The sequence below is a fragment of the Semicossyphus pulcher genome, unplaced genomic scaffold (genome assembly GCF_022749685.1).
Source record: "Semicossyphus pulcher isolate SPU_LCO1_2020_fin unplaced genomic scaffold, fSemPul1.0.p SCAF_29, whole genome shotgun sequence".
Lineage (NCBI taxonomy): Eukaryota > Metazoa > Chordata > Actinopteri > Labriformes > Labridae > Semicossyphus > Semicossyphus pulcher.
The window spans coordinates 1,163,656-1,185,645 of NW_027211703.1; positions in this window are offsets into that span (position 1 = coordinate 1,163,656).

The window sequence follows — 21,990 nt, forward strand, 5'->3', positions numbered from 1 at the left end:
TCATTTAACTGATTTCATCTTTAACTGATTTCATCTTCATGTAACTGATTTTATCTGTAACTGATTTCATCGTTAACTGATTTCATCTTCATTTAACTGATTTCATCTTTAACTGATTTCATCTTCATTTAACTGATTTCATCGTTAACTGATTTCATCTTCATTTAACTGATTTCATATTTAACTGATTTCATCGTTAACTTATTTCATCTGTAACTGATTTCATCTGTAACTGATTTCATCTTTAACTGATTTCATCTTCATTTAATTGATTTCATCGTTAACTGATTTCATCTTCATTTAACTGATTTCATCTTCATTTAACTGATTTCATCTTCATTTAACTGATTTCATCGTTAACTGATTTCATCTTCATTTAACTGATTTCATCTTTAACTGATTTCATCGTTAACTGATTTCATCTTCATTTAACTGATTTCATCGTTAACTGATTTATTCTTTAACTGATTTCATCGTTAACTGATTTCATCTTCATTTAACTGATTTCATTTTCATTCTTCATTTAACTGATTTCATCTTCATTTAACTGATTTCATCTGTAACTGATTTCATCTTCATGTAACTGATTTCATCTGTAACTGATTTCATCTGTAACTGATTTCATCTTTAACTGATTTCATCTTCATTTAACTGATTTCATCGTTAACTGATTTCATCTTCATTTAACTGATTTCATCTTTAACTGATTTCATCGTTAACTGATTTCATCTTCATTTAACTGATTTCATCTTTAACTGATTTCATCGTTAACTGATTTCATCTGTAACTGATTTCATCTGTAACTGATTTCATCTTTAACTGATTTCATCTTCATTTAATTGATTTCATCGTTAACTGATTTCATCTTCATTTAACTGATTTCATCTTCATTTAACTGATTTCATCGTTAACTGATTTCATCTTCATTTAACTGATTTCATCTTTAACTGATTTCATCGTTAACTGATTTATTCTTTAACTGATTTCATCGTTAACTGATTTCATCTTCATTTAACTGATTTCATTTTCATTCTTCATTTAACTGATTTCATCTTTAACTGATTTCATCTTCATTTAACTGATTTCATCTGTAACTGATTTCATCTTCATGTAACTGATTTCATCTGTAACTGATTTCATCTGTAACTGATTTCATCTTTAACTGATTTCATCTTCATTTAACTGATTTCATCGTTAACTGATTTCATCTTCATTTAACTGATTTCATCTTTAACTGATTTCATCGTTAACTGATTTCATCTTCATTTAACTGATTTCATCTTTAACTGATTTCATCGTTAACTGATTTCATCTGTAACTGATTTCATCTGTAACTGATTTCATCTTTAACTGATTTCATATTCATTTAACTGATTTCATCGTTAACTGATTTCATCTTCATTTAACTGATTTCATCTTCATTTAACTGATTTCATCTTCATTTAACTGATTTCATCTTCATTTAACTGATTTCATCTTTAACTGATTTCATCTGTAACTGATTTCATCTTTAACTGATTTCATCGTTAACTGATTTAATCTTCATTTAACTGATTTCATCTTCATTTAACTGATTTCATCTTTAACTGATTTCATCGTTAACTGATTTCATCTTCATTTAACTGATTTCATATTTAACTGATTTCATCGTTAACTTATTTCATCTGTAACTGATTTCATCTGTAACTGATTTCATCTTTAACTGATTTCATCTTCATTTAATTGATTTCATCGTTAACTGATTTCATCTTCATTTAACTGATTTCATCTTCATTTAACTGATTTCATCGTTAACTGATTTCATCTTCATTTAACTGATTTCATCTTTAACTGATTTCATCGTTAACTGATTTCATCTTCATTTAACTGATTTCATCGTTAACTGATTTATTCTTTAACTGATTTCATCGTTAACTGATTTCATCTTCATTTAACTGATTTCATTTTCATTCTTCATTTAACTGATTTCATCTTTAACTGATTTCATCTTCATTTAACTGATTTCATCTGTAACTGATTTCATCTTCATGTAACTGATTTCATGTGTAACTGATTTCATCTGTAACTGATTTCATCTTTAACTGATTTCATCTTCATTTAACTGATTTCATCTTTAACTGATTTCATCGTTAACTGATTTCATCTGTAACTGATTTCATCTGTAACTGATTTCATTTTTAACTGATTTCATCTTCATTTAATTGATTTCATCGTTAACTGATTTCATCTTCATTTAACTGATTTCATCTTCATTTAACTGATTTCATCTTCATTTAACTGATTTCATCGTTAACTGATTTCATCTTCATTTAACTGATTTCATCTTTAACTGATTTCATCTTTAACTGATTTCATCTTCATTTAACTGATTTCATCGTTAACTGATTTATTCTTTAACTGATTTCATCGTTAACTGATTTCATCTTCATTTAACTGATTTCATTTTCATTCTTCATTTAACTGATTTCATCTTTAACTGATTTCATCTTCATTTAACTGATTTCATCTTCATTTAACTGATTTCATCTGTAACTGATTTCATCTTCATGTAACTGATTTCATCTGTAACTGATTTCATCTGTAACTGATTTCATCTTTAACTGATTTCATCTTCATTTAACTGATTTCATCGTTAACTGATTTCATCTTCATTTAACTGATTTCATCTTTAACTGATTTCATCGTTAACTGATTTCATCTTCATTGAACTGATTTCATCTTTAACTGATTTCATCGTTAACTGATTTCATCTGTAACTGATTTCATCTGTAACTGATTTCATCTTTAACTGATTTCATATTCATTTAACTGATTTCATCGTTAACTGATTTCATCTTCATTTAACTGATTTCATCTTCATTTAACTGATTTCATCTTCATTTAACTGATTTCATCTTTAACTGATTTCATCGTTAACTGATTTCATCTTCATTTAACTGATTTCATTTTCATTCTTCATTTAACTGATTTCATCTTTAACTGATTTCATCTTCATTTAACTGATTTAATCTTTAACTGATTTAATCTTCATGTAACTGATTTCATCTGTAACTGATTTCATCTTCATGTAACTCATTTCATCTTTAACTGATTTCATCGTTAACTGATTTCATCTTCATTTAACTGATTTCATCTTTAACTGATTTCATCTTCATTTAACTGATTTCATCTTTAACTGATTTAATCTTCATGTAACTGATTTCATTTGTAACTGATTTCATCTTCATGTAACTGATTTCATCTTTAACTGATTTCATCGTTAACTGATTTCATCGTTAACTGATTTCATCTTTAACTGATTTCATCGTTAACGGATTTCATCTTCATTTAACTGATTTCATCGTTAACTGATTTCATCTTCATTTAACTGATTTCATTTTCATTCTTCATTTAACTGATTTCATCTTTAACTGATTTCATCTTCATTTAACTGATTTAATCTTTAACTGATTTCATCTTCATTTAACTGATTTAATCTTTAACTGATTTAATCTTCATGTAACTGATTTCATCTGTAACTGATTTCATCTTCATTTAACTGATTTCATCGTTAACTGATTTCATCTTCATTTAACTGATTTCATCTTCATTTAACTGATTTCATCGTTAACTGATTTCATCGTTAACTGATTTCATCTTCATTTAACTGATTTCATCTTCATTTAACTGACTTCATCTTTAACTGATTTCATCATTAACTGATTTCATCTTCATTTAACTGATTTCATTTTCATTTAACTGATTTCATTTTCATTCTTCATTTAACTGATTTCATCTTTAACTGATTTCATCTTCATTTAACTGATTTCATCTACATTTAACTGATTTAATCTTTAACTGATTTAATCTTCATGTAACTGATTTCATCTGTAACTGATTTCATCTTCATGTAACTGATTTCATCTGTAACTGATTTCATCGTTAACTGATTTCATCTTCATTTAACTGATTTCATCTTTAACTGATTTCATCGTTAACTGATTTCATCTTCATTTAACTGATTTCATTTTCATTCTTCATTTAACTGATTTCATCGTTAACTGATTTCATCTTTAACTGATTTCATCGTTAACTGATTTAATCTTCATGTAACTGATTTCATCTGTAACTGATTTCATCTTTAACTGATTTCATCGTTAACTGATTTCATCTTCATTTAACTGATTTCATCTTCATTTAACTGATTTCATCTTTAACTGATTTCATCTTCATTTAACTGATTTCATCTTTAACTGATTTCATCGTTAACTGATTTCATCTTCATTTAACTGATTTCATCTTTAACTGATTTAATCTTTAACTGATTTCATCTGTAACTGATTTCATTCTTCATTTAACTGATTTCATCTTTAACTGATTTCATCTTCATGTAACTGATTTTATCTGTAACTGATTTCATCGTTAACTGATTTCATCTTCATTTAACTGATTTCATCTTTAACTGATTTCATCTTCATTTAACTGATTTCATCGTTAACTGATTTCATCTTCATTTAACTGATTTCATATTTAACTGATTTCATCGTTAACTTATTTCATCTGTAACTGATTTCATCTGTAACTGATTTCATCTTTAACTGATTTCATCTTCATTTAATTGATTTCATCGTTAACTGATTTCATCTTCATTTAACTGATTTCATCTTCATTTAACTGATTTCATCTTCATTTAACTGATTTCATCGTTAACTGATTTCATCTTCATTTAACTGATTTCATCTTTAACTGATTTCATCGTTAACTGATTTCATCTTCATTTAACTGATTTCATCGTTAACTGATTTATTCTTTAACTGATTTCATCTTCATTTAACTGATTTCATTTTCATTCTTCATTTAACTGATTTCATCTTTAACTGATTTCATCTTCATTTAACTGATTTCATCTGTAACTGATTTCATCTTCATGTAACTGATTTCATCTGTAACTGATTTCATCTGTAACTGATTTCATCTTTAACTGATTTCATCTTCATTTAACTGATTTCATCGTTAACTGATTTCATCTTCATTTAACTGATTTCATCTTTAACTGATTTCATCGTTAACTGATTTCATCTTCATTTAACTGATTTCATCTTTAACTGATTTCATCGTTAACTGATTTCATCTGTAACTGATTTCATCTGTAACTGATTTCATCTTTAACTGATTTCATCTTCATTTAATTGATTTCATCGTTAACTGATTTCATCTTCATTTAACTGATTTCATCTTCATTTAACTGATTTCATCGTTAACTGATTTCATCTTCATTTAACTGATTTCATCTTTAACTGATTTCATCGTTAACTGATTTATTCTTTAACTGATTTCATCGTTAACTGATTTCATCTTCATTTAACTGATTTCATTTTCATTCTTCATTTAACTGATTTCATCTTTAACTGATTTCATCTTCATTTAACTGATTTCATCTGTAACTGATTTCATCTTCATGTAACTGATTTCATCTGTAACTGATTTCATCTGTAACTGATTTCATCTTTAACTGATTTCATCTTCATTTAACTGATTTCATCGTTAACTGATTTCATCTTCATTTAACTGATTTCATCTTTAACTGATTTCATCGTTAACTGATTTCATCTTCATTTAACTGATTTCATCTTTAACTGATTTCATCGTTAACTGATTTCATCTGTAACTGATTTCATCTGTAACTGATTTCATCTTTAACTGATTTCATATTCATTTAACTGATTTCATCGTTAACTGATTTCATCTTCATTTAACTGATTTCATCTTCATTTAACTGATTTCATCTTCATTTAACTGATTTCATCTTTAACTGATTTCATCTGTAACTGATTTCATCTTTAACTGATTTCATCGTTAACTGATTTAATCTTCATTTAACTGATTTCATCTTCATTTAACTGATTTCATCTTTAACTGATTTCATCGTTAACTGATTTCATCTTCATTTAACTGATTTCATATTTAACTGATTTCATCGTTAACTTATTTCATCTGTAACTGATTTCATCTGTAACTGATTTCATCTTTAACTGATTTCATCTTCATTTAATTGATTTCATCGTTAACTGATTTCATCTTCATTTAACTGATTTCATCTTCATTTAACTGATTTCATCGTTAACTGATTTCATCTTCATTTAACTGATTTCATCTTTAACTGATTTCATCTTTAACTGATTTCATCTTCATTTAACTGATTTCATCGTTAACTGATTTATTCTTTAACTGATTTCATCGTTAACTGATTTCATCTTCATTTAACTGATTTCATTTTCATTCTTCATTTAACTGATTTCATCTTTAACTGATTTCATCTTCATTTAACTGATTTCATCTTCATTTAACTGATTTCATCTGTAACTGATTTCATCTTCATGTAACTGATTTCATCTGTAACTGATTTCATCTGTAACTGATTTCATCTTTAACTGATTTCATCTTCATTTAACTGATTTCATCGTTAACTGATTTCATCTTCATTTAACTGATTTCATCTTTAACTGATTTCATCGTTAACTGATTTCATCTTCATTGAACTGATTTCATCTTTAACTGATTTCATCGTTAACTGATTTCATCTGTAACTGATTTCATCTGTAACTGATTTCATCTTTAACTGATTTCATATTCATTTAACTGATTTCATCGTTAACTGATTTCATCTTCATTTAACTGATTTCATCTTCATTTAACTGATTTCATCTTCATTTAACTGATTTCATCTTTAACTGATTTCATCGTTAACTGATTTCATCTTCATTTGACTGATTTCATCGTTAACTGATTTCATCTTCATTTAACTGATTTCATCTTCATTTAACTGATTTCATCTGTAACTGATTTCATCTTCATTTAACTGATTTAATCTTTAACTGATTTCATCTTCATGTAACTGATTTCATCTGTAACTGATTTCATCTTCATGTAACTGATTTCATCGTTAACTGATTTCATCTTCATTTAACTGATTTCATCGTTAACTGATTTCATCTTCATTTAACTGATTTCATCTTTAACTGATTTCATCGTTAACTGATTTCATCTTCATTTAACTGATTTCATCGTTAACTGATTCCATCTTCATTTAACTGATTTCATCTTTAACTGATTTCATCGTTAACTGATTTCATCTTCATTTAACTGATTTCATCTTTAACTGATTTCATCGTGAACTGATTTCATCTTCATTTAACTGATTTCATTTTCATTCTTCATTTAACTGATTTCATCTTTAACTGATTTCATCTTCATTTAACTGATTTCATCTTTAACTGATTTAATCTTCATGTAACTGATTTCATCTGTATCTGATTTCATCTGTAACTGATTTCATCTTCATGTAACTGATTTCATCTTTAACTGATTTCATCTTCATTTAACTGATTTCATTTTCATTCTTCATTTAACTGATTTCATCTTTAACTGATTTCATCTTCATTTAACTGATTTCATTTTCATTCTTCATTTAACTGATTTCATCTTTAACTGATTTCATCTTCATTTAACTGATTTCATTTTCATTCTTCAATTAACTGATTTCATCTTCATTTAACTGATTTCATCTTCATTTAACTGATTTCATCTGTAACTGATTTCATCTTCATGTAACTGATTTCATCTGTAACTGATTTCATCTTCATTTAACTGATTTCATCTTTAACTGATTTCATCGTTAACTGATTTCATCTTCATTTAACTGATTTCATCTTTAACTGATTTCATCTTTAACTGATTTCATCTTCATTTAACTGATTTCATCTGTAACTGATTTCATCGTTAACTGATTTCATCTTCATTTAACTGATTTCATTTTCATTCTTCATGTAACTGATTTCATCGTTAACTGATTTCATCTTCATTTAACTGATTTCATTGTTAACTGATTTCATCTGTAACTGATTTCATCTTTAACTGATTTCATCTTCATTTAACTGATTTCATCGTTAACTGATTTCATCTTCATTTAACTGATTTCATCTTTAACTGATTTCATCGTTAACTGATTTCATCTTCATTTAACTGATTTCATCTTCATTTAACTGACTTCATCTTTAACTGATTTCATCATTAACTGATTTCATCTTCATTTAACTGATTTCATTTTCATTTAACTGATTTCATTTTCATTCTTCATTTAACTGATTTCATCTTTAACTGATTTCATCTTTAACTGATTTCATTAACTGATTTCATCTTCATTTAACCGATTTCATTATCATTCTTCATTTAACTGATTTCATCTTTAACTGATTTCATCTTCATTTAACTGATTTCATCTACATTTAACTGATTTAATCTTTAACTGATTTAATCTTCATGTAAATGATTTCATCTGTAACTGATTTCATCTTCATGTAACTGATTTCATCTGTAACTGATTTCATCTTTAACTGATTTCATCTTCATTTAACTGATTTCATCGTTAACTGATTTCATCTTTAACTGATTTCATCTTCATTTAACTGATTGCATCTGTAACTGATTTCATCTTCATGTAACTGATTTCATCTGTAACTGATTTCATCGTTAACTGATTTCATCTTCATTTAACTGATTTCATCTTTAACTGATTTCATCTTTAACTGATTTCATCGTTAACTGATTTCATCTTCATTTAACTGATTTCATCGTTAACTGATTTCATCTTCATTTAACTGATTTCATCTTTAACTGATTTCATCTGTAACTGATTTCATCTTTAACTGATTTCATCGTTAACTGATTTAATCTTCATTTAACTGATTTCATCTTCATTTAACTGATTTCATCTTTAACTGATTTCATCGTTAACTGATTTCATCTTCATTTAACTGATTTCATCGTTAACTGATTTCATCGTTAACTAATTTCATCTTTAACTGATTTCATCGTTAACTGATTTCATCTTCATTTAACTGATTTCATCTTTAACTGATTTCATCGTTAACTGATTTCATCTTCATTTAACTGATTTCATCGTTAAATGATTTCATCGTTAACTCATTTCATCTTTAACTGATTTCATCGTTAACTGATTTCATCTTCATTTAACTGATTTCATCTTTAACTGATTTCATCTTCATGTAACTGATTTCATCTGTAACTGATTTAATCTGTAACTGATTTCATCTTCATGTAACTGATTTCATCTGTAACTGATTTCATCTTCATTTAACTGATTTCATCTTTAACTGATTTCATCGTTAACTGATTTCATCTTCATTTAACTGATTTCATCTTTAACTGATTTCATCTGTAACTGATTTCATCTTCATGTAACTGATTTCATCTGTAACTGATTTCATCTGTAACTGATTTCATCTTTAACTGATTTCATCTTCATTTAACTGATTTCATCTTTAACTGATTTCATCGTTAACTGATTTCATCTTCATGTAACTGATTTCATTTTCATTCTTCATTTAACTGATTTCATCTTTAACTGATTTCATCTTCATTTAACTGATTTCATCTTTAACTGATTTCATCGTTAACTGATTTCATCTTCATTTAACTGATTTCATCTTTAACTGATTTAATCTTCATGTAACTGATTTCATCTGTAACTGATTTCATCTTCATTTAACTGATTTCATCTTTAACTGATTTCATCGTTAACTGATTTCATCTTCATTTAACTGATTTCATTTTCATTCTTCATTTAACTGATTTCATCTTTAACTGATTTCATCTTCATGTAACTGATTTCATCTGTAACTGATTTCATCTTCATGTAACTGATTTCATCTGTAACTGATTTCATCTTCATTTAACTGATTTCATCGTTAACTGATTTCATCGTTAACTGATTTCATCTTCATTTAACTGATTTCATCTTCATTTAACTGATTTCATCGTTAACTGATTTCATCTTCATTTAACTGATTTCATCTTCATTTAACTGATTTCATCTTCATTTAACTGACTTCATCTTTAACTGATTTCATCATTAACTGATTTCATCTTCATTTAACTGATTTCATTTTCATTTAACTGATTTCATTTTCATTCTTCATTTAACTGATTTCATCTTTAACTGATTTCATCTTCATTTAACTTATTTCATCTACATTTAACTGATTTAATCTTTGACTGATTTAATCTTCATGTAACTGATTTCATCTGTAACTGATTTCATCTTCATGTAACTGATTTCATCTGTAACTGATTTCATCGTTAACTGATTTCATCTTCATTTAACTGATTTCATCTTTAACTGATTTCATCGTTAACTGATTTCATCTTCATTTAACTGATTTCATTTTCATTCTTCATTTAACTGATTTCATCGTTAACTGATTTCATCTTTAACTGATTTCATCGTTAACTGATTTAATCTTCATGTAACTGATTTCATCTGTAACTGATTTCATCTTTAACTGATTTCATCGTTAACTGATTTCATCTTCATTTAACTGATTTCATCTTCATTTAACTGATTTCATCTTTAACTGATTTCATCGTTAACTGATTTCATCTTCATTTAACTGATTTCATCTTTAACTGATTTCATCGTTAACTGATTTCATCTTCATTTAACTGATTTCATCGTTAACTGATTTGATCTTCATTTAACTGATTTCATCGTTAACTGATTTCATCTTCATTTAACTGATTTCATTTTCATTCTTCATTTAACTGATTTCATCTTTAACTGATTTCATCTTCATTTAACTGATTTCATCTTTAACTGATTTAATCTTCATGTAACTGATTTCATCTGTAACTGATTTCATCGTTAATTGATTTCATCGTTAACTGATTTCATCTTCATTTAACTGATTTCATCGTTAACTGATTTCATCTTTAACTGATTTCATCGTTAACTGATTTCATCTTCATTTAACTGATTTCATCTTTAACTGATTTCATCTTTAACTGATTTCATCGTTAACTGATTTAATCTTCATGTAACTGATTTCATCTGTAACTGATTTCATCTTTAACTGATTTCATCGTTAACTGATTTTCATCTTCATTTAACTGATTTCATCTTCATTTAACTGATTTCATCTTTAACTGATTTCATCATTAACTGATTTCATCTTTAACTGATTTCATCTTCATTTAACTGATTTCATCGTTAACGGATTTCATCGTTAACTGATTTCATCTTCATTTAACTGATTTCATCTTTAACTGATTTCATCGTTAACTGATTTCATCTTCATTTAACTGATTTCATCTTTAACTGATTTCATCGTTAACTCATTTCATCTTCATTTAACTGATTTCATCGTTAACTGATTTCATCTTCATTTAACTGATTTCATCTTTAACTGATTTAATCGTTAACTGATTTCATCTTCATTTAACTGATTTCATTTTCATTCTTCATTTAACTGATTTCATCTTTAACTGATTTCATCTTCATTTAACTGATTTAATCTTTAACTGATTTAATCTTCATGTAACTGTTTTCATCTGTAACTGATTTCATCGTTAACTGATTTCATCTTCATTTAACTGATTTCATCTTCATTTAACTGATTTCATCTTTAACTGATTTCATCGTTGACTGATTTCATCTTTAACTGATTTCATCGTTAACTGATTTCATCTTCATTTAACTGATTTCATCGTTAACTGATTTCATCTTCATTTAACTGATTTCATCTTTAACTGATTTCATCGTTAACTGATTTCATTCTTCATTTAACTGATTTCATCTTTAACTGATTTCATCTTCATGTAACTGATTTCATCGTTAACTGATTTGATCTTCATTTAACTGATTTCATCTTCATTTAACTGATTTCATCTTTAACTGATTTCATCTTCATTTAACTGATTTCATCTTTAACTGATTTCATCGTTAACTGATTTCATTCTTCATTTAACTGATTTCATCTTTAACTGATTTCATCTTCATGGAACTGATTTCATCTGTAACTGATTTCATCGTTAACTGATTTCATCTTTAACTGATTTCATCGTTAACTGATTTCATCTTCATTTAACTGATTTCATCGTTAACTGATTTCATCTTCATTTAACTGATTTCATCTTTAACTGATTTCATCGTTAACTGATTTCATCTTCATTTAACTGATTTCATTTTCATTCTTCATTTAACTGATTTCATCGTTAACTGATTTCATCGTTAACTGATTTCATCTTTAACTGATTTCATCGTTAACTGATTTCATCTTCATTTAACTGATTTCATCTTTAACTGATTTCATCGTTTACTGATTTCATCTTCATTTAACTGATTTCATCTTTAACTGATTTCATCGTTAACTGATTTCATCTTCATTTAACTGATTTCATCGTTAACTGATTTCATCTTCATTTAACTAATTTCATCTTTAACTGATTTCATCGTTAACTGATTTCATCTTCATTTAACTGATTTCATCGTTAACTGATTTCATCGTTAACTGATTTCATCTTCATTTAACTGATTTCATCTTTAACTGATTTCATCGTTAACTGATTTCATCTTCATTTAACTGATTTCATCGTTAACTGATTTCATCTTCATTTAACTGATTTCATCTTTAACTGATTTCATCGTTAACTGATTTCATCTTCATTTAACTGATTTCATCTTTAACTGATTTCATCGTTAACTGATTTCATCTTTAACTGATTTCATCGTTAACTGATTTAATCTTCATGTAACTGATTTCATCTGTAAATGATTTCATCTTTAACTGATTTCATCGTTAACTGATTTCATCTTCATTTAACTGATTTCATCTTCATTTAACTGATTTCATCGTTAACTGATTTCATCTTCATTTAACTGATTTCATCTTTAACTGATTTCATCGTTAACTGATTTCATCTTCATTTAACTGATTTCATTTTCATTCTTCATTTAACTGATTTCATCTTTAACTGATTTCATCTTCATTTAACTGATTTAATCTTTAACTGATTTAATCTTCATGTAACTGATTTCATCTGTAACTGATTTCATCTGTAACTGATTTCATCGTTAACTGATTTCATCTTTAACTGATTTCATCTTCATTTAACTGATTTCATCGTTAACTGATTTCATCTTCATTTAACTGATTTCATCTTTAACTGATTTCATCTTCATTTAACTGATTTCATCGTTAACTGATTTCATCGTTAACTGATTTCATCTTCATTTAACTGATTTCATCTTTAACTGATTTCATCGTTAACTGATTTCATCTTCATTTAACTGATTTCATCGTTAACTGATTTCATCTTCATTTAACTGATTTCATCTTTAACTGATTTCATCGTTAACTGAGTTCATCTTCATTTAACTGATTTCATTTTCATTCTTCATTTAACTGATTTCATCGTTAACTGATTTCATCTTTAACTGATTTCATCTGTAACTGATTTCATCTTCATGTAACTGATTTCATCTTCATGTAACTGATTTCATCGTTAACTGATTTCATCTTCATTTAACTGATTTCATCGTTAACTGATTTCATCGTTAACTGATTTCATCGTTAACTGATTTCATCTTCATTTAACTGATTTCATCTTTAACTGATTTCATCGTTAACTGATTTCATCTTCATTTAACTGATTTAATTTTTAACTGATTTCATCGTTAACTGATTTCATCTTCATTTAACTGATTTCATCGTTAACTGATTTCATCTTCATTTAACTGATTTCATCTTTAACTGATTTCATCGTTAACTGATTTCATCTTCATTTAACTGATTTCATCGTTAATTGATTTCATCTTTAACTGATTTCATCGTTAACTGATTTAATCTTCATGTACCTGATTTCATCTGTAACTGATTTCATCTTTAACTGATTTCATCTTCATTTAACTGATTTCATCTTTAACTGATTTCATCGTTAACTGATTTCATCTTCATTTAACTGATTTCTTTTTCATTCTTCATTTAACTGATTTCATCTTTAACTGATTTCATCTTCATTTAACTGATTTCATTTTTAACTGATTTCATCTTCATTTAACTGATTTCATCGTTAACTGATTTCATCGTTAACTGATTTCATCTTCATTTAACTGATTTCATCGTTAACTGATTTCATCTTCATTTAACTGATTTCATCTTTAACTGATTTCATCGTTAACTGATTTCATCTTCATTTAACTGATTTCATCGTTAACTGATTTCATCTGTAACTGATTTCATCTGTAACTGATTTCATCTTTAACTGATTTCATCTTCATTTAACTGATTTCATCGTTAACTGATTTCATCTTCATTTAACTGATTTCATCTTTAACTGATTTCATCGTTAACTGATTTCATCTTCATTTAACTGATTTCATCGTTAACTGATTTCATCTGTAACTGATTTCATCTTTAACTGATTTCATCTTCATTTAACTGATTTCATCGTTAACTGATTTCATCTTCATTTAACTGATTTCATCTTTAACTGATTTCATCGTTAACTGATTTCATCTTCATTTAACTGATTTCATCGTTAACTGATTTCATCTTCATTTAACTGATTTCATCTTTAACTGATTTCATCTTCATTTAACTGATTTCATCTTTAACTGATTTCATCTTCATTTAACTGATTTCATCTTTAACTGATTTCATCTTTAACTGATTTCATCTTCATTTAACTGATTTCATCGTTAACTGATTTCATCTTCATTTAACTGATTTCATCTTTAACTGATTTCATCTTTAACTGATTTCATCTTCATTTAACTGATTTCATCTTTAACTGATTTCATCTACATTTAACTGATTTCATCGTTAACTAATTTCATCTTCATTTAACTGATTTCATCGATAACTGATTTCATCTTCATTTAACTGATTTCATCTTTAACTGATTTCATCGTTAACTGATTTCATATTTAACTGATTTCATCGTTAACTGATTTAATCTTCATGTAACTGATTTCATCTGTAACTGATTTCATCTTTAACTGATTTCATCTTCATTTAACTGATTTCATCGTTAACTGATTTCATCTTCATTTAACTGATTTCATCTTTAACTGATTTCATCGTTAACTGATTTCATCTTCATTTAACTGATTTCATTTTCATTCTTCATTTACCTGATTTCATCGTTAACTGATTTCATCTTTAACTGATTTCATCGTTAACTGATTTAATCTTCATGTAACTGATTTCATCTGTAACTGATTTCATCTTTAACTGATTTCATCTTCATTTAACTGATTTCATCTTTAACTGATTTCATGGTTAACTGATTTCATCTTCATTTAACTGATTTCATCGTCAAGTGATTTCATCTTCATTTAACTGATTTCATCTTCATTTAACTGATTTCATCGTTAACTGATTTCATCTTCATTTAAATGATTTCATCTTTAACTGATTTCATCGTTAACTGATTTCATTTTCATTCTTCATTTAACTGATTTCATCTTTAACTGATTTCATCTTCATTTAACTGATTTCATCTTTAACTGATTTCATCGTTAACTGATTTCATTCTTCATTTAACTGATTTCATCTTTAACTGATTTCATCTTCATGTAACTGATTTCATCTGTAACTGATTTCATCGTTAACTGATTTCATCTTCATTTAACTGATTTCATCTTTAACTGATTTCATCGTTAACTGATTTCATCTTCATTTAACTGATTTCATCGTTAACTGATTTCATCTTCATTTAACTGATTTCATCTTTAACTGATTTCATCGTTAACTGATTTCATCTTCATTTAACTGATTTCATTTTCATTCTTCATTTACCTGATTTCATCGTTAACTGATTTCATCTTTAACTGATTTCATCGTTAACTGATTTAATCTTCATGTAACTGATTTCATCTGTAACTGATTTCATCTTTAACTGATTTCATCGTTAACTGATTTAATCTTCATGTAACTGATTTCATCTGTAACTGATTTCATCTTTAACTGATTTCATCTTCATTTAACTGATTTCATCTTTAACTGATTTCATGGTTAACTGATTTCATCTTCATTTAACTGATTTCATCGTCAACTGATTTCATCTTCATTTAACTGATTTCATCTTCATTTAACTGATTTCATCGTTAACTGATTTCATCTTCATTTAAATGATTTCATCTTTAACTGATTTCATCGTTAACTGATTTCATTTTCATTCTTCATTTAACTGATTTCATCTTTAACTGATTTCATCTTCATTTAACTGATTTAATCTTTAACTGATTTAATCTTCATGTAACTGATTTCATCTGTAACTGATTTCATCGTTAACTGATTTCATCTTTAACTGATTTCATCGTTAACTGATTTCATCTTCATGTAACTGATTTCATCTGTAACTGATTTCATCTTTAACTGATTTCATCGTTAACTGATTTCATCTTCATTTAACTGATTTCATCTTTATCTGATTTCATCGTTAACTGATTTCATCTTCATTTAACTGATTTCATTCTTCATTTAACTGATTTCATCTTTAACTGATTTCATCTTCATGTAACTGATTTCATCTGTAACTGATTTCATCGTTAACTGATTTCATCTTCATTTAACTGATTTCATCTTTAACTGATTTCATCGTTAACTGATTTCATCTTCATTTAACTGATTTCATCGTTAACTGATTTCATCTTCATTTAACTGATTTCATCTTTAACTGATTTCATCGTTAACTGATTTCATCTTCATTTAACTGATTTCATTTTCATTCTTCATTTAACTGATTTCATCTTTAACTGATTTCATCTTCATTTAACTGATTTAATCTTTAACTGATTTCATCTTTAACTGATTTCATCGTTAACTGATTTCATCTTCATTTAACTGATTTCATCTTTAACTGATTTCATCGTAAACTGATTTCATCTTCATTTAACTGATTTCATCGTTCACTGATTTCATCTTCATTTAACTGATTTTATCTTCATTTAACTGATTTCATCGTTAACTGATTTCATCTTCATTTAACTGATTTCATCTTTAACTGATTTCATCGTTAACTGATTTCATTTTCATTCTTCATTTAACTGATTTCATCTTTAACTGATTTCATCTTCATTTAACTGATTCAATCTTTAACTGATTTAATCTTCATGTAACTGATTTCATCTGTAACTGATTTCATCTTTAACTGATTTCATCTTTAACTGACTTCATCGTTAACTGATTTCATCTTCATGTAACTGATTTCATCTGTAACTGATTTCATCTTTAAGTGATTTCATCGTTAACTGATTTCATCTTCATTTAACTGATTTCATTTTCATTCTTCATTTAACTGATTTCATCTTTAACTGATTTCATCTTCATTTAACTGATTTCATCGTTAACTGATTTCATCTTCATTTAACTGATTTCATCTTTAACTGATTTCATCGTTAACTGATTTCATCTTCATTTAACTGATTTCATCTTTAACTGATTTCATCGTTAACTGATTTCATCTTCATTTAACTGATTTCATTTTCATTCTTCATTTAACTGATTTCATCTTGAACTGATTTCATCTACATTTAACTGATTTCATCGTTAACTAATTTCATCTTCATTTAACTGATTTCATCGATAACTGATTTCATCTTCATTTAACTGATTTCATCTTTAACTGATTTCATCGTTAACTGATTTCATATTTAACTGATTTCATCGTTAACTGATTTAATCTTCATGTAACTGATTTCATCTGTAACTGATTTCATCTTTAACTGATTTCATCTTCATTTAACTGATTTCATCGTTAACTGATTTCATCTTCATTTAACTGATTTCAACTTTAACTGATTTCATCGTTAACTGATTTCATCTTCATTTAACTGATTTCATTTTCATTCTTCATTTACCTGATTTCATCTGTAACTGATTTCATCTTTAACTGATTTCATCGTTAACTGATTTCATCGTTAACTGATTTCATCTTCATTTAACTGATTTCATCGTTAACTGATTTCATCTTCATTTAACTGATTTCATTTTCATTCTTCATTTAACTGATTTCATCGTTAACTGATTTAATCTTCATGTAACTGATTTCATCTGTAACTGATTTCATCGTTAACTGATTTCATCGTTAACTGATTTCATCTTCATTTAACTGATTTCATCGTTAACTGATTTCATCGTTAACTGATTTCATCTTCATTTAACTGATTTCATCGTTAACTGATTTCATCGTTAACTGATTTCATCTTCATTTAACTGATTTCATCGTTAACTGATTTCATCTTCATTTAACTGATTTCATCTTTAACTGATTTCATCATTAACTGATTTCATCTTCATTTAACTGATTTCATCGTTAACTGATTTCATCTTTAACTGATTTCATCGTAAACTGATTTCATCTTTAACTGATTTCATCGTTAACTGATTTAATCTTCATGTAACTGATTTCATCTGTAACTGTTTTCATCGTTAACTGATTTCATCTTCATTTAACTGATTTCATCGTTAACTGATTTCATCTTCATTTAACTGATTTCATCTTTAACTAATTTCATCTTCATTTAACTGATTTCATCTTTAACTGATTTCATCGTTAACTGATTTCATCTTCATTTAACTGATTTCATCGTTAACTGATTTCATCTTCATTTAACTGATTTCATCGTTAACTGATTTCATCTTCATTTAACTGATTTCATCTTTAACTGATTTCATCTTCATTTAACTGATTTCATCGTTAACTGATTTCATCAACATTTAACTGATTTCATCTTTAACTGATTTCATCGTTAACTGATTTCATCGTTAACTGATTTCATCTTCATTTAACTGATTTCATCTTTAACTGATTTCATCGTTAACTGATTTCATCTTCATTTAACTGATTTCATCGTTAACTGATTTCATCTTCATTTAACTGATTTCATTTTCATTCTTCATTTAACTGATTTCATCGTTAACTGATTTCATCTTTAACTGATTTCATCGTTAACTAATTTAATCTTCATGTAACTGATTTCATCTGTAACTGATTTCATCGTTAACTGATTTCATCTTCATTTAACTGATTTCATCGTTAACTGATTTCATCTTCATTTAACTGATTTCATCTTTAACTGATTTCATCTTCATTTAACTGATTTCATTTTCATTCTTCATTTAACTGATTTCATCGTTAACTGATTTCATCTTCATTTAACTGATTTCATCTTCATTTAACTGATTTCATCTTTAACTGATTTCATCTTTAACTGATTTCATCCTTAACTGATTTCATCTTCATTTAACTGATTTCATCTTTAACTGATTTCATCGTTAACTGATTTCATCTTTAACTGATTTCATCGTTAACTGATTTCATCTTCATTTAACTGATTTCATCTTCATTTAACTGATTTCATCGTTAACTGATTTCATCTTTAACTGATTTCATCGTTAACTGATTTAATCTTCATGTAACTGATTTCATCTGTAACTGATTTCATCTTTAACTGATTTCATCGTTAACTGATTTCATCTTCATTTAACTGATTTCATCTTCATTTAACTGATTTCATCTTTAACTGATTTCATCTTTAACTGATTTCATCCTTAACTGATTTCATCTTCATTTAACTGATTTCATCTTTAACTGATTTCATCTTCATTTAACTGATTTCATCTTTAACTGATTTCATCTTCATGTAACTGATTTCATCTGTAACTGATTTCATCGTTAACTGATTTCATTCTTCATTTAACTGATTTCATCTTTAACTGATTTCATCTTCATGTAACTGATTTCATCTGTAACTGATTTCATCGTTAACTGATTTCATCTTCATTTAACTGATTTCATCTTTAACTGATTTCATCGTTAACTGATTTCATCTTCATTTAACTGATTTCATCTTTAACTGATTTCATCGTTAACTGATTTCATCTTCATTTAACTGATTTCATCGTTAACTGATTTCATCGTTAACTGATTTCATTCTTCATTTAACTGATTTCATCGTTAACTGATTTCATCTTAAACTGATTTCATCGTTAACTGATTTCATCTTCATTTAACTGATTTCATCTTTAACTGATTTCATCGTTAACTGATTTCATCTTCATTTAACTGATTTCATCGTTAACGGATTTCATCGTTAACTGATTTCATCTTCATTTAACTGATTTCATCGTTAACTGATTTCATCTTCATTTAACTGATTTCATCTTTAACTGATTTCATCGTTAACTGATTTCATCTTCATTTAACTGATTTCATCTTTAACTGATTTCATCTTTAACTGATTTCATCTTCATTTAACTGATTTAATCTTTAACTGATTTAATCTTCATGTAACTGATTTCATCTGTAACTGATTTCATCGTTAACTGATTTCATCTTCATTTAACTGATTTCATCTTTAACTGATTTCATCGTTAACTGATTTCATCTTCATTTAACTGATTTCATCTTTAACTGATTTCATCATTAACTGATTTCATTCTTCATTTAACTGATTTCATCTTTAACTGATTTCATCTTCATGTAACTGATTTCATCTGTAACTGATTTCATCTTTAACTGATTTCATCTTCATTTAACTGATTTCATCTTTAACTGATTTCATCGTTAACTGATTTCATCTTCATTTAACTGATTTCATCGTTAACTGATTTCATCTTCATTTAACTGATTTCATCTTTAACTGATTTCATCGTTAACTGATTTCATCTTCATTTAACTGATTTCATCTTTAACTGATTTCATCGTTAACTGATTTCATCTTTATTTAACTGATTTCATTTTCATTCTTCATTTAACTGATTTCATCTTTAACTGATTTCATCTTCATTTAACTGATTTAATATTTAACTGATTTAATCTTCATGTAACTGATTTCATCTGTAACTGATTTCATCTTCATTTAACTGATTTCATCGTTAACTGATTTCATCTTCATTTAACTGATTTCATCTTTAACTGATTTCATCGTTAACTGATTTCATCTTCATTTAACTGATTTCATCGTTAACTGATTTCATCGTTAACTGATTTCATCTTCATTTAACTGATTTCATCGTTAACTGATTTCATCTTCATTTAACTGATTTCATCGTTAACTGATTTCATCGTTAACTGATTTCATCTTCATTTAACTGATTTCATCGTTAACTGATTTCATCTTCATTTAACTGATTTCATCTTTAACTGATTTCATCGTTAACTGATTTCATCTTCATTTAACTGATTTCATCTTTAACTGATTTCATCTTCATTTAACTGATTTCATCTGTAACTGATTTCATCTTCACGTAACTGATTTCATCTTCATGTAACTGATTTCATCTTTAACTGATTTCATCGTTAACTGATTTCATCTTCATGTAACTGATTTCATCGTTAACTGATTTCATCGTTAACTGATTTCATCGTTAACTGATTTCATCTTCATTTAACTGATTTCATCTTTAACTGATTTCATCGTTAACTGATTTCACCTTCATTTAACTGATTTCATCGTTAACTGATTTCATCTTCATTTAACTGATTTCATCTTTAACTGATTTCATCGTTAACTGATTTCATCTTCATTTAACTGATTTCATCGTTAACTGATTTCATCGTTAACTGATTTCATCTTCATTTAACTGATTTCATCGTTAACTGATTTCATCTTTAACTGATTTCATCGTTAACTGATTTCATCTTCATTTAACTGATTTCATTTTCATTCTTCATTTAACTGATTTCATCGTTAACTGATTTCATCTTTAACTGATTTCATCGTTAACTGATTTAATCTTCATGTAACTGATTTCATCTGTAACTGATTTCATCGTTAACTGATTTCATCGTTAACTGATTTCATCTTCATTTAACTGATTTCATCTTCATTTAACTGATTTCATCGTTAACTGATTTCATCTTCATTTAACTGATTTCATCTTCATTTAACTGATTTCATCTTTAACTGATTTCATCGTTAACTGATTTCATCTTCATTTAACTGATTTCATCTTTAACTTATTTCATCGTTAACTGATTTCATTCTTCATTTAACTGATTTCATCTTTAACTGATTTCATCTTCATGTAACTGATTTCATCTGTAACTGATTTCATCGTTAACTGATTTCATCTTCATTTAACTGATTTCATCTTTAACTGATTTCATCTTCATTTAACTGATTTCATCGTTAACTGATTTCATCGT